Genomic DNA, 16,130 nt, shown 5'->3' on the forward strand with positions numbered 1-16,130 from the left:
CCTCATAGATCTTTGTGATTGCCCTGCTTGTCAATAGATCTAATTCTCAATGTGGATAAATTTGTGGATATTTAAATCCTGAGATGGGAGCCATGAGCCTACAAGACAGATCTTTCTATAAACCTACTAAATGTTCCAGGTTTGCAGAAAAAATCTTAAATTTATATAAAGAAAATTCATTGAGTGGTTAAAAGCAGCACCTCTAGCTCTAAGAAATGGATGTCCTCAGTAACGCAAAAGTCATAATCACAACTCAGCTGGCAACCATAACAGTTTTGCCAGCTGGTTCCAGTCTTGGTTTCAGTCATAAAGGGAGGCAAAGGGGACAGGGCACTTTCCAGGACTATTTTGGCCTTTGTGGGAGGACTTTTCAGAGCCAGGCCTTGAAAGCACTGGGCCACTTGCTACCAGGTGGCTTGCAAGACTCTCCTAGACCTCGTTACTCACTACTTTCTACAGCAGCCAGCCCATAAAAACAGTGTGGTGTAGTGGTTAGAGTTTCAGCAAAATGGGGACTTAAACCACTGTACAAACACAATGGATCGGAGGCTGCACGCATTCTTAGGAGAGATTTTGTCACCAGTTATTTGTCACCAAGTATTCACAATGGAGGCTGGTTGCCCAGGATCATTTTAGGAAGGAAAATGAAGCCACAGCTGGGGTAAATACCAGTCAAACTAGCAGCTGTGTGGAAGCAGTAGAAGTAAACAGCAGCTAAGTGGAAGAAAGGAAGAGCTAGGCTATGAAATATGACATCAATTTTCTTATGTGACTCAACTATGTTTTGACAAAAAAGACTGATTTCAAGGATAAAGAATAAAGTTTGTATTCCCTCTTTATCTCAGTTACCCCACATAGCTCCCTGTGAACTAAAAGAACTATAGAAAACTATTCCATGGCAGCAAACAAGGAATTTACTTTTAGTTCTCAGGAGTTAAACTTTAGGTTCCTGATGCTGATTACATCTCAGTCTTAATCTGTTGCCTTTCAATGACATTTGCCTTGCCAGAACAAGAACACAGATGTCCAAGTGCATCAACCACAGCAGACCTATTGAGAGCTTTGACAAAGACCAATACATTGATCTTGAGTAATCTCATAAGAAATTCATTGATCAGTACACAGGTTTCTTTAATTGGGTCTGCTAAAGAAAGACACAATGCAAAATGCATTCTCTCAAAATAAATTAGCATACTTTTAATGCATTAAAAATAATTCAGCTGCAGGTCATCATGATAGGTTCAAATCGAGTCTCTTCACTGGTCTTTGCTTCATCCAACTACCCTTCTGTTGACCTGCTTTTAAAATGTTTCCTGTACTATACTGCCTTAAACTTACTAATCCTCATTACTTCTACCACTTAACAAATGAAGAACATTGAAGTTTACATTGTGATACAATTGCCAGATTTGTGATCCCCCGCCCCCCGGCCTTTTAACAAATACACAAACCTAAAATCTCTGCTGGATCAGGCTAATGCTCCATTTAGTCTAGTAAGACATTCCACATAGTGGCCAATCAGTACAGGGCCAACAACAGGGCACAGACGCTGAGGCCTTCTCCTGAAGTTGCCTTGTAGAGCTGGTATTAGAGGTTTGCTGCTTCTGAATGTGGAGTTTCCCTTTAAGGGCATGGCTAGTAATCACTGATGGATCTGTTCTCCATGAATTTGTCTAATCTTTGTTAAAACCATCTCCAATAGAAGCAATCACTATGTCCACTGGCAGTGAATTCCACAATTTAATTACTCTTTGAGTAATGGAGTACTTCCTTGTTCCATCCGAAATCTATTTCTATCCAACCTCATTGGATGTCCCTGAGTTCTAGTGTAATGGGGGAAAGAGAAAAAAAAGTTCTTTCTATCCGCTTTCTCCACCCCATTCAAAAGTGATAAAATTCTATCATGCCCCTGCTTAATCATCTTTTTTTTCCTTCTGAAAAGTCCCAGACTCTAGCTTTTCCTCTTAGTAAAAGCAATCCAACACCTTAATCATCTTTGTTGCCCTCTTCTGCACTTTTTCTAACTCTGAAATACACTTTTTGAGATACGGCGACCAGTATTGTATGCACTATTCCAAATGAGGCAGCACTCTATGTACCTATACTGGGGCCTTAAAAGGCCTTGTGATTATTAGGCATTATTAGCCTAGCATGAAGCTTGCCTTTTTCATAGCTGATGTACACTGAGTTGACATTTTTGTCAACTATCTATTTCAAACACCCAAAATACAAATACGTTGATTTGCTTCTTCAGGGCACAACATATATTCTATTTTGGCTGGAAACTTTTTTTTTTCCGCATAAAATATACCAGCTGGCTGTATGCAGACATCCTCCCACTTCACTTCATATGCATAACTCTACTCTAAATGCCCTGGTTCAAACTCGGATTTCTTATGATGTGCAAACTCAGGCACCTCAGCAAATTGGAATTTGTATACCCACCACAAACTGGAATTCTGAACTGGTATTAAACTGAAGTTGAAAATCCCAGTTTTTTATTATCCCGTTGTTGTTTTATTCCAGTTGCTGAATCACCTCCATTTAAATAACTAAGCAAACTGGAGCAAATCTAAGCAAACTAGAGCTTGATCAAACCAAGAAGACTTGAATCAAATATTATGAGCAAAAGGAAGAATAGTGAAGGGATCCATGTGACTACATCAACAACTTTTGTTCAAGCCCAGCCTGGGCTTAATTTCAGTTCGTCTGAATGCAGCCAATGTATATACAGTATACATTTTTCTGTGAGGATTGGTGAGATTATGTGGTAATTTAACATAAAGTTCCGGATGACTCTGGTCACACCTAATTCAGGTATAGGCATGCATATAAGTAGCTCTAGGCATTGAGTTAGCTTTGCTATCTCAGATCATTCAACTCTTGGCAAGAGGTACACCTCAATAATGTTGTTTCTTCTCCAATACAGGTACAGTACTGGAATAAATACTATTAGAGATTCCCTGCTCCCATTCTAAGCCTTTATTAAAACATAACTATTCCACATTCTTAACAAAATCAACATAATTCAACGGAAAATTATACCATCCATCATTATTACATTACTACATCAAATGAGAGCAATTACATAAGTCCATAAAAGTTTCTTACACCAAAGATAAGCAGGCAACAAGTAAGGAGCCTTTTATGAGAAGAAGCTCTCACTGAATTAAATTTTCATATTTATAGGCTTTTAGAATCATTTCCTAACAATAGCTAACTGTCCCACTTGATAAGTGCATACATTCTTGGTTAACTAATTATTTTATAACTACAAACAGCATACACAGTTTTCCATGCTTGAAATGTCTTCTTAAAATAAATGAAATTTGTTCATTCATTTTTGCTACTTTTTATATGGACAAAGTGTATTTAAAAATAGTGATTTTCAGTTTCTCATATATATGAATATCTTTTTGTCCCTAAACCAATTTTTCCATCTTTGGATCATATCTTCTTTTCTGTATAGTTGGACATTCTTGCTATTCTCAGATGTTGTCTGCACCTGGGCAGCAACAAATAGTATCTACTGAAATGTATCTAATACATTTAGTATTAGTTTAGAAGTCAAATTATTGACTTCTAATCTATACAAGGGCATATAATTATTCTATTACTTTCTTTCTTGCCCCTCTCCAAGGCTATTCTATTATGGGTCTCTATGTTTCCTATTCGGCATGTTTAGCTGACAGGCCAGGCCGGTTCTGTTTCTGTGTACAGAGACATCCTCTATAATCTTCCTGGTGAAATTCAGCAACTGTTTTCCATATTTCTATCAAAATCCATGACAATACTAGTATTACCTATCTTCAGGAAGTTGTAAACTTAGGGTCACACTAAATGTTACTTCCTTCACAAGTTCACCATGGAGCCAACCCAGGCTCTGCACAGAACCACAGCAGCTCTGGGGAATGGTTTATATTTAAAAAAGTCCACCCAAATGGTCTCATAAAGCTGCCTCCAGGGAGTCAGAGCTCCTGCCTTTCTCTCAAGTGTTCCCCCCCATGCAAAAACAGTGCACGGGGGTTGAGGGTGTCCTATTTCTGCTGCTGCATGTGCACACAATACTTTCACAGGCAGCAGCAAAAACTGGAAAACTCCCCCCCCCCGCACTATTTTTGCACAGTGAAAAAAGCTTGGGGGGAAAGCCAGAGCTCTCCCTCCCCATTTGGGCTCTCCTTTTTCATATGAGCCATTCCCCAGAGCTGCTGTGTATCTGTGTGGACTGGTTGGCTCCATAGTGAACTCATGAAGGAAGTAACATTTAGAGTGACTCTTATTCATGTAGGTAACATGTAATCAGAATGATCCTTGTGAGTAGAGATGGGCATGAACAGCAATATGAACAAAAAAAAAAGCCACAAACAGCCCAATCTGCTATTCGCGAACAAGCTGTTCATGAGGTCCCATTCTAAATGAACAGGTGGTTGTTGCAAGCCTTGTTCGTTGCTGTTCATCAAGCCTGCAATCAATTTCCTTGGCAACTTAGTCAGGGATTGTCTGAACTCTGTCTGAACTCCTGCTGTTGCCCTGGAAACCCCAATCTAAGCCCAATTTAGCTTGCTAGGCAGGTTTTCCTTTCAAGTGTGGAGCTACAAATTTGTTACAAGGAAGCAAAGACCATGGGGGAGGGGGGGCTCCCAGCTCTGTCTTGTCTTTGCAGACAGTGGAGAGGGAGAGACAACTGCTGTTGGCATTTTGATAGAGAGACAGGGAGAGTGCATTGGAGCTTGAATTTTATTTGTGTGTGGTGGTATATGGATCTACCCCTTCAGGTTCCAGGGCTGCTGCCAGGCTCTGGGGCCATGCTATTATTTATTATTGGTACCTTTCCTGGTGCCTGCTCAGGTCAGGTTTCTGGGAGTGGTGCAGTAGGGATCTTGACCAAACTTGGATGATGGCTGGAGAAGAGCCTGCTGGCCCCCACAGACATCCAACCATGAACATGTTCGTGAACAGGTCATGTTTGTAAGTTTTCGTGAGTCCCTGTTCGTGGATGGCAACAAACAACAAACATCATGTTCGGGGTTTTTTCTGTTCGTGTCTATCTCTACTTGTGAGTGCCTGTTAACAAATATTATAATTCCAGTGTAAATATATATCACATAGATATATATTTCAGCAACATGTATACCATGATCATTATGTTTAAATTGAGCATATATAATAATTTGATATAGTTTTAAAAAGTAGTGCTGTGTATATCCATTCTGCACTGGTTTATCTTTGAGGATAATAATGACATCTCTTAAGCTTTTTAGGAGCCCATTTTGGTATTGCAGTGAATAGTTTCATTACAAAAAAAATCCCTATTTTACCAGGATATATTGTGAAATCACAGCCTTTTCACTCAAGCTGTGCATTCTTAAAATTGTTCATATCTCAAAAATAAATGTCTACAATCATGCTATTCTTCCATGCAATGATATTCTAAATAACAGATTAGAACCATAATGCTATTTTGTGGCACAAATTAAGTTATCAGAGGATGCACATGGCAAATTTGTTTTGTATTAATGTTGCTATCTTCTCTGTGACATAAAAATCTTTGCCTTTTCATCAGAATTTCATAATTTGAGCTGTTGTCATAATGAAACAGGAAAAACAATAGAAGGAAGGGACATGATTTATGCTCTTATTCCTATATTAACAGACAATGCACAATTAAACTATATTCCTTATGCTTTTCTTTCTTATCATGTAAATATGTAACGTCTTAAGCCTACAGAAGTAGGCCTGATTTAAATGTGATTCTGTGTGGAGAAAGCAAACTCACCCATAAGACTTGGCTTACACAGTGTCTTGTTTAAACCTATGTCGTGGTATCTGACAAAGGGAACACTGACACTCAAAAACCTATAGCCTGAAAATCTTGTTGGTCTTTAAGGTGCCCCTTGACTCGAATCTTGCTCTTCTACTGCAGACCAACTCAAACCCATGCTGGAGCATGTTCAGCTTGTGTTGGATAAAAGTCTTGTGTAAATGAGATGCTTTGTGAGTGCAGAGTCCCATGGAAGAATACTGTTGGCCTCAGACTGCATCCCTGGCCATTTTTGATGTGATGGAACGTGAACTGCTCTGTATCAACAGTAGCACCTTTTGCCAAGAAAAGGAAGTGTAACCCTTTCCCACTAGAGGGAGATAGACGGGGTATTCCTTATAAGGAAAAAAAGGCGCAATTTTCCCTGAGAGTCTGAAGGGCCTGAAGCTGCAGGGAGAAGCACTCTCTCCTCAGAAACACTCCTTTCTATGAACTCTGTATTAATGTTATAGGTATGAGAATTTCTTATACTTATTATTGGAAGGGAAGATTGTGTTTATATTAATTGGCTGTTAGTTTGTAATTTGATTATTGTTGGGACTATTTGAAATGGATATTATATGTATAATTTTCCCTGAGAGTCTGGAGGGCCTGAAGCTGCAGGGAGAAGCACTCTCTCCTCAGAAACACTCCTTTCTATGAACTCTGTATTAATGTTATAGGACTCCTGTGAAGAACAGAAGGCATCTCAACGTAGAGCACAGCTACAAGTTGCTGCAATTCAAGGGCCTGACCACCACACAGAAGTCAGAAAGATTGAGACCTGGGTCTGCTTGAGTAAAACAGGCCTGTTTTGTTACATGATTGTTGTTATATGTTTTATTATTGTATTGTTCCAAATAAGATGTTTTTTCCTCAAGTTTGTTCATTGTTAATCTTTTATAAATGCAAGTGTCACAAAGTGGGATCACACTGTCATATTTTTTTTTTAAATATTTTTATTAGTATTAAGCAAATTAACATTAACAATAGTATTATAGCCATAACAACAAGAGAAAATGTTCCACATTACATCTGAAGATAGATTTAACAAATAGATAAATGGAATATTAAAAGAAAATATTCCTTTTTTTTTTTTTTTGCAGTTTAGTTTCAGTTTATTCAAATTTAACAGCCCATAGGCCATACACTATAAGTGAAATACTACATGCAACATGTCACAAAGTTGGGTGAATTCTCCTCTTCCTCCTCAGGTTTTCTCTTTCCTTGCAGCCAGCCAGCCAGATAAAAGCATGCTCTTTCCATCTTGCTGAGTAGCATGCCAGTCATTGGCACTGAATTTTTTTCACTCTGGATGGAGGATCCCTTTACCCATGTTTGCTATAAAGTAATTAAAAAAAAACAATTTTGAATTACATATCTAAATAAAGCAGTTCTTCTAAAACAGAAGTCACTTAAAATATTCAGCCATTTCCTAACAGTGAAGAACTTCACCTGATATCATTTACTCTTTTTGTTAAAGTCCCATACAATGAAATGATAGTCACTTTTATTAACACAAACCAAATATCACAAAATTGTGAGTAAGCTTTTGAGTCCTCTAGAATTCTTCACTAGGCTGTATGTTCAGTGCAAAATACAACGAAAAAAAGAGGTGGATATTCTAGCACCTCCTTTTGTTAGGTTTTTTTCTTTTTTTTTTCCCTTTTCTTTTTCTTTTTCTTTTTTTTTTATTCCCATACCCTTATCCCTCCCGCCCTCCCTTTAGCTACTCATCCTTTCTAGCCAGGGGCACAAGCTTAGGAGCTTCCACCGAACGTCCCGTTGTTGACCCTCCATGACCCATTTTAAATATAAATGCCATTTTTCCTTAATCTTTCCTATTCTTAATTCCCATGACTCATCCTGATTAATTATGGCTATAATGTCTGATTGAATGTATTCAAATAAATAATCCTGCCAGTTTAGTTCCGTCCACTTAGTTTTGTCTTTCCAACCAAATGCTATTACTGCTTTACCGGCTAGCACCATTGCTTTAAATAAGTCCTGTCCTTCTTTTCTGATATCTTTATGACCTAAAGTACTACCTAACATCAATTCTGGGTCTATCTTTGGTCTTATTGCGAAGAACTTATAAAGTTGCTCTGTTACCTTCTCCCAAAAAGCTTTAACTTCTGCACACTCCCACCACATATGGGAGTACCATCCTTTCCCGTTTCTGCAGTGCCAACAGTTTGAACTTAGTCTTGAGAACATATTAGCTAATATAGCCGGGGTTCTATACCACTTCGTGTAGAATTTCAATTCCAGCTCTCTGAATTTATGCACTTTTATCTCCTGTATACCTTTTATAATTCTGTCAACCCTTCTATCCGCTAGACTAATTTCTACGCTCCACTTCCCCTGAAGGAGGGTTCTTGTCCGATCTTTATCAGACATCATCCTTCTATATATCTTGCCTGCTAATCCTCTTTTTGTGTTTATCATCACCTTTAATAACTCCTCCATTGGTTCCCCCGCCGTCAGAGTCCTATTTTCGATTATCTTTTTAAGTCTATTATGTAAACCTATTAGCTTCAACCAATATTGCCTTCCTATTTCATCATGTAATGTTTGTAGTGGTTTAAGTGACTGCCCACATAGTATATCTTGCAATCTAGTGTACCCTTTCTGTTTAAGTAATCTCCACCACTTCTCATCTTCCTCCTCCTCATCCAATGCCTCTAATAATACTTGTTTAGATACTCCCTTTAACCATTTCGGTTGCCATTTCCTCCAAATCATTAATGCTGTTTTTCTCGGTCCCGGTTCTAACATACTGTATTTAAACTTTCCTCCTGTAAATACTCCAAATCTTCCAACCCCTTTATTTGCCTCATTCTCGATTCTAACCCATTTTTGTTCACTTCTCTCCCCTATTTCCATTAATGTTTTTATTTGAAATGCTTCATAATAATTTCCCAGTTCTGGGACACCCCATCCCATGTCAGATCTATGAGCATATATGAAATATCTAGAAACCCTACTTTTTTTACTGCCAAAGACCCATTCTTTTATTCTCGCATTCCAACTGTTAATTTTTTGTCTATTGATTTCTAAAGGTATTGTTTGAAACAAATATAATAACTTTGGGGTCCAGAACATTTTCACTATATTAATCCTAGCTGTTATGCTTAATGTCTTCTTGCCCCACCTCCTCATTTCTTTCAATATTGTGTTCCACGTCCGATTATAATTCCTCTCTACCATCTTATTAACATTTTTAACTATATCTATCCCTAAATATCTGAATTTCTTGACCCCTAAACCTATTCCTGTCCATTTATGTATCGCTTTCCTTTCTTCCATCCTCACATTAATATACATTATCTCTGATTTTGCCATATTAACTTTTAATCCTGAGTTTAACTCAAAGTCTTCTAATATAATTTTTGTCTCTTTGACTCCTTCTTTCGGATTAGATATAACTATGATCAGGTCATCTGCAAATAAGTTTAATTTAATTTCTTCCTTGCCTATTTGACATCCCTCTATCCTCCCAGAGTTCCTAATGCGTTGAGCTAGTTGTTCTATAGCCATTATGAAGAGGAACGGGGAAAGCGGACATCCTTGCCTAACTCCTCTCTGAATTGAGAATTGTGAGGTATGTTCCCCATTGAGTCTAACTACCGCTGTGCCTTCTCTATATATTTCCTGGAATACTTGTATAATTGATTGACTAATTCCATATTTGGCCATAACTGTCCATAAAAATTGATATGACAGTGTATCAAAAGCTTTATAAACATCTAATTTTAATAAAGCCAGTTTCCTAAATTTACTATGACACAAGACATTGATTAAATTTCTTATTGGGTGTGCAATGTTTCTACCCTCCATAAAACCGTATTGATCCTCTTTTATCACTTTCCGAATAATATTCTTAAGTCTATTTGCCAATATTTTGGCAAAGAGTTTATAATCCTGATTCAGCAGGCTAATCGGTCTATATGAACCCACTTCTTGGGGGTCTCTCTTAGGTTTCAAAATCACCGTTATTTCTGCTTTCCTCCAGGTATCCGGGGCCTTTCCTCCTTTTAGTATATTATTAAATACTTCTTGTAATTCAGGGATCAATACCTCTTTCATTTCCCTATAAAATTCAGCTGAAAAACCATCTAACCCTGGAGATCTACCTGTCTTTAAGCTACCTATCGCCTGCTCAATCTCTTGACACTTTACATCCTCCTCAAGCCTCCTTCGTTCAGTTTCCGTTAACACTGTCCCTATCTCTTCCTCAAATTCCTTCACCTCTTTTTCCTCATATAAACTTTTATAAAATTTCTCAAATGCTCCTTTTATCTCCTCTGGATTCTGTGTCACCTTTTTATTTATCTTAATACTCCTCACCCTTTGTCTCTCCTTTTCCCTTCTCAGGTAATTTGCTAATCTCTTGGCTGAATTAAGTGTATTTCTCTGGTATTCATTTTTTACCATAACCTGCTTTTTCCATAATGCCATGGAGTCAAGAACATCCAGTTTTTTCCGCAGTTCCCTAATTAATTTATGTCTGTTGGGGCAAAATTTCTTTATTTGGTCCTCTTGCAACTTACTTAATTCCTGTAGTTTCCCTTCCCTATCGGCATGCCATTTTTTCCTTATCTCCTTTTCTTTCATAATACATTGCCCTCTAATTACCGCCTTAGCCGCATCCCATAGTGTATTTGTCTCCACTGTTCCTCTGTTCTCTTTGAAGTATAGCTTTATTTGATCCGTAATATATCGCTTGTCCTCCTCCCTAGCCATAATCATGTTGTTGTATCTCCATGGTCTTCTAACTTGTTTATGCATTAGTATTATTTCTACACTTACCGGGGCGTGGTCTGAAATCCATGTTGGATGGGTGGTTACTCTTTTTACCTCCCAGGTACTCATTCTATTTATAAGTACATAGTCTAAACATGAGGTGGTTTTATGTCTACTTGAAAAATATGTGGGTTTGGGCACTAGGTTAAGAACTTTGTGTACTTCAGTCAGATCCCATTGTTTCCAATTAATTATGTTATCTTTATTAAAATCCTTATTTAAATCTCCTGCCAAAATTACCTCTCCTTCAGAGAAGCTACGCGCTTTTTTTAATACCTTTAATAAAAAGGTTTTCTGTCCCATATTTGGAGCATATATGTTTATCAATGTTGTTAATCTATTTTCAACCAGGCATTTAACCATTATGAACCTCCCTTCAGCATCTCTTATCACTTCTATTACTCTTATATCATTCCTCTTGTGAGCCAGAATTGCCACACCTCTTGATTTTGATGATCCACGTGCCTCTGCCAAGATCCCCCAATTAGGGTCTCTGAATAAAGGTCTTTTATCTTTCTTTGATTTATGTGTTTCCTGGAGCCATGCTATATCTATATTCTGTTGTTTAAGAAATCTAAGAAGTTTATACCTTTTTAAATCCGAACCCAGACCATTGACGTTCAGTGTCAGCACCTGTAGCGTTTTATCCATTTTCAAACTCAGATTTACCTTCCCTTTGTTCCCCTGGCCCGATATTTAGTTTGATATTCCCCTTTGTATACCCAACTTCCCTTCCCTTCCCCCTCCCTCCCCCTCCCCTTCCCTTGTGTAGAGCCATGAGCTGGGGATGAGTACTCATCCCTTCTCTACACATCTGGGGTAAGCGCACCCTCCACTCTCCGAGTTATATTAATAACCATTTTAATACTATTTTAATTTTGTTTGTATACTTCCCTTAATATGTCTCAGTCTCGAGACAGTCTTGGCCTCTTGTCCTGACGGTTAGATGGACCTTCCTCAGAGTCCGGTTGCTGTGGCCGAGGTTGATGCGTTTCATCCATCGGGATTGACTCAGTATTCCTCACATTTACTCCCAAAGTTTCTAATAGGTCCCGTGCCTCTTCAGGGTTCCTCGCACAAAGCCTCCTCCCCTCTTGGTAAATAACCAGGGATGCTGGGTACGCCCAGCTGAATTTAATGTTGCTTTGGTTAAGTTTCTGTGCAAAAGGTTTCATTTGAGTCCTTTGATAAAGCGTTTCTTTGCAAAAATCTTCCTTCACATAAACCCTTCTGCCTTTAAATGTCAGCTCTTTATTTTTCTTGAGTGTTTTGAATATCCTCTGCTGTAACTTCTCCCTCACAAGCTTCATTATCACTGGGCGCGGTTCCCCCCCCATTCTTCTTGTTTGGAGTCTGTGGGCACGTTCAATATCTTCTTCTTCTATTTCCAGCTCCTGTTGTGATAACCATCCCACCAAGGTCCGCTCTAAATCACATGCTTTAACTTCTTCAGAAATACCAAAGAAAATAATGTTCCCCCTCCTATTACGGTCGGATAAGTCTACGTATTGTTTTTTCAATGAATCAATCTCCACTTTGTTCTGTTGCGCAAGAGCCTTGGCTTCCGATGCAATGCCTGCCACCAATTTAACCTCTGAGCCCAAATTTCTCATTTCTGCTGTTAGCTCAGTTAAAGAAGTTTGTATTTTGGTCTGGGAGTCAAGCATTAGTGCTTGAAATTGTGCCAGTTGTTCTGATAAGCCTTTCACAGTAGCCGCCATGTTATCTGTCTCGGCTCGTCCTCCCTTCCTTTTTAAAACTAAACAAGTTCTGTTATCCTCTCACCTATTCTTTTCACCAAGCTTCTTCTTGTTGTGCCAGACATCTCATAAATCAGTTTCAGCAGTTTCAATCAGCAGTTTACATTCTTTTAAAGCTGTTAACTTGGATGTCCTCGGGAGAGTGGAGACAAGGCGTCCAAAAGCTAGCGCGTGCGCATTGCCCTCCACCGGATCACACTGTCATAGACATGAACTCTCCCAGTTCTCAAATTAGATAAATGTATTTATTTGATATTGCCCTGGAACAAAACAGGTTACAGAAGCAAGTCTATTCTGTTATGCTATGTATCCCTCTCAATCTCTTCAACCTATCTTACTCCCATATTTCAATATTTCACTGATGTAGTGACTCTAGTGACTTGAACACCTTCAGGATGTTGGACAGAAGTATCACTTGTTCTCTCTGCCCATGTCCTCTTCTTCTCCTTCCTGTTTTGTTCTCCAGAAAAACTTATCATGCAATGATGCTTCATCTGCATCTTTTACTTTCCAAGTACCAGCAGCAAGCAAATAGTGCTGATAGAACTTTTGGGGTGCTCTGTTTTAGTGTGAAAAACCCTAATTCAACATGATAAACATATTTAACTGATGTCCATAGTCCCAGAAACTGGTATTTGTGATGGAAATCACTGCTGTTTGATTCTTTTCTCCCTTTTCCTGCTCTACACTCTCCACAGCACTTTTTCTTCATTGCAGCAGTTCTTCATAAGAACAATGTTTGAGAATGGACTATATGTAAACATGTGCAGACTTGTATTGTATATATGTAGCAAAACCTTATGTATTTTTACTTGGAAATAATCCCTTTGTCTGGTGCTAACTTCCAGAAAAGAATAGGACTGCATCCTTAATTCTTCTGTTTATGTTGCAAACTTGAGTAAGTCATTCTTGGGCATTCTTATATTATTAGGTAATTGCCACCTCTGATTTATTAGGCAATTCCCACTGCTGATTTATCTGTGGTTCATGAAGTTGCATGAACAATATGATGTGTAATTTGGTAGCCAAAAAGGCTGTAAATGGGAAACACTTTGATCTGGGATTTGGTATTGTGATGTAATTAGTACATGATGAAGTCTCATGGGCCAAGAAATCACTTCAGGGAATATACAGGTATCATGTTTATCCACCTTTCCACCCTCATAGGGCCACCAAGGTGTCTAACAAATCTAAAATTACACATTCAAATCTCATCTAAAAAAACATTTCAACCAACACACAAATACATTATTAAAACAATCTAAACCCAGAGTTTAAAATGAATAAGAAAGATAAAACCAACAGTTAAAACATTGGCGGTGGGGGGGAAGCAAACATAAACTGTTATTACATGATTTTACTCTCAGGTCTAGTGTGCCAATATTTCAAAAGAGGGCCTGAAGCATCCCTAAACAGGGCACCATACCTAAACTGGCAACAACAACAAAAAAGTGAAAATGAATGGGTAGATTTAGCTTGATTGTAATAATCCATATTGTGTTAGAAAATTAGACTTGCCTGTCTGAGGAAGACAGCCATTTCACAAGTTATGATGTGATAAAGAAGCTATTTGCTGGCAGAGCCTCTTGTAGAATCTGTAGGCCACATTTGAGCTCCTGGCACTGTTCATTATGCAGGTGAGATACTGTGATATAGTGGTTCAAGCTCTAGGCTCCAACTGGGGAGACCCAAGTTCACTTGGTGATAATGTGCCAGCTGCTCTCTTGCAGCTTAACCTACTTCAGAGGCATATGTTGAAGGTAAAATGGAGGAAAGTACATTGTTTGCCACCCTGAGCTCCTTGGAGGGGAGATAGGATGACAATGAAATAAAACCCAGTCACTGGGGAGTTGGATATTTATTTAATGTAATGAATATGTAATAAATGCCATGAAAATCCTAGTTGTTGATACTGATTTCTGATGAAATAAAGTGATCCTCTATTTCTAGACTGATATAACAATAACAGCAACAACAACAACGACAATGATGATGATGATGATGATGACTGTGCTTGTATACCACTCTTCTAGACAGATTAGTGCCTCACTCAGAGCAGTGAACCTGTTACTATTATCTCCACATTACAGCTGGGGAGCGGGGCTTGAGAGGAGTGGCTCACCCAAGACCACCTACTGAGCTCATGGCAGTAGTGGGATTTGAACCAGCAGAATACTGATTCGCAGCTGAACCACTTAACCACAGTACTACAGCACAGTGACAATTGTTGTTCAATGGAATCTCAACTCCTAGACCAATTCAGCCAGCTATGATAGCATTAATTAGTTATGGAGTTTAGAATACAGGCCAGCCACAGTTCACACATTTGTTAGATAAAAATTTTGTTGGTCTGTCTAATGACTATCTTAGCAAGATGTTGTAAGAGTGACCCCATAATTTGCATAGATAAGGGATGTTATGGAAAAATCAAAAGCTTCTGTATCAGATAAATATGAGAATCATATGCTGGAGTGCTGAATTTAAGTCTTGCCATTAAACAGTCTTGATACTGATGGGTTAGACTGAATATAGGTCTCGCTCAGAATATATTGCTAGATTTGAAGGAGAGGTCAATTTCTATGGCCCAGCAGTGGACAGACTGAGATTCCCAAGTGCTCAGTTAAGGAGATATACTTCTATCAGCATTAATGATAAAATTATGCAGGAACAAAGGAAAAGTAGTAAAAGTTTTGGCATGGTTATTATAATGCAAAGTTTAGAATGCTAGACACAGTGCAACAAAAATAGTAAAGCTATTTAAACTATAGTCTGATTTTTTAAAGAACATACTGCGCATTCTGAAATATAAAGAAGTAGAGATATTTATCATTCCACTTTGCCTTGTCTCACATGATGTCCTACGGAGCACAGTGCAAAACTTTTGCAGGTAAAAACTTTTACAAGCTTTCTAATGATGGTTTACAGGATAGAAATGTTATGGTAGACTATCAACAAAGCCCTTTGTGGGGGAAAATACAATGGGCTATAGAAAAGGGAGAGCGGGCAGGTGGGCATTCCCGCCTCCTCCATCACTGATAACAGCCATATGAAGGTGGGGGTGGGTGGGCATGGCCACTTCCTCTGTGCCTGATCCCAGCCTAATGAAGGGGGGTGGGCATTGCCACCTGCTCCACGCCTGATCCTGAACAAATTACAAACCTTGAAGGTTATATGTTAAATATATTTTGTAAATTTTTATATTTTTAATTCTTACAAAGGTGCAAGTGCTTAAATGTGATAAATATACTACAATAAATATACAGCTAATAAACCTTCATAAAGGTATATTTATTGTAGTATATTTATTGTAGAATATTTATCACATTGAGCACTTGCACTTTTGTAAGAATTAAAAATATAAAAATTTACAAAATATATTTAACATATAACCTTCGAGGTTTGTAATTTGTTTTGGAGTGTTCTACAATCGGAGGACCCCTCTTATCTGGCCCATGCCTGATCCTGGCCAGGGGAAGGGGAAGGTATTGCTGCCTGCTTCATGAATGGGGGAGTGGACATTGCCACCTGCTCCACTCCTGATCCTGGCCGTGTGAACCAGGGGCGGGCATTGCCTCCTGGAATACCAGCCGGGTAAAGTGTGTGTGTGTGGCAGGGAGAGGGAATTGCCATCTGCTCCACGCCTGATTCCACCTGCTTCACTCTTGATCTCAGCTGGGTGAAGACAGAGGGTGGGCATTGTCACTTGCTCTGCTCCAAAACCCAGCTGGGTAAAAGTAGGGGATGGGCATTGCCACCTGCTCTGC

This window comes from Eublepharis macularius, chromosome 4 (assembly GCF_028583425.1).
Source record: "Eublepharis macularius isolate TG4126 chromosome 4, MPM_Emac_v1.0, whole genome shotgun sequence".
NCBI lineage: Eukaryota > Metazoa > Chordata > Lepidosauria > Squamata > Eublepharidae > Eublepharis > Eublepharis macularius.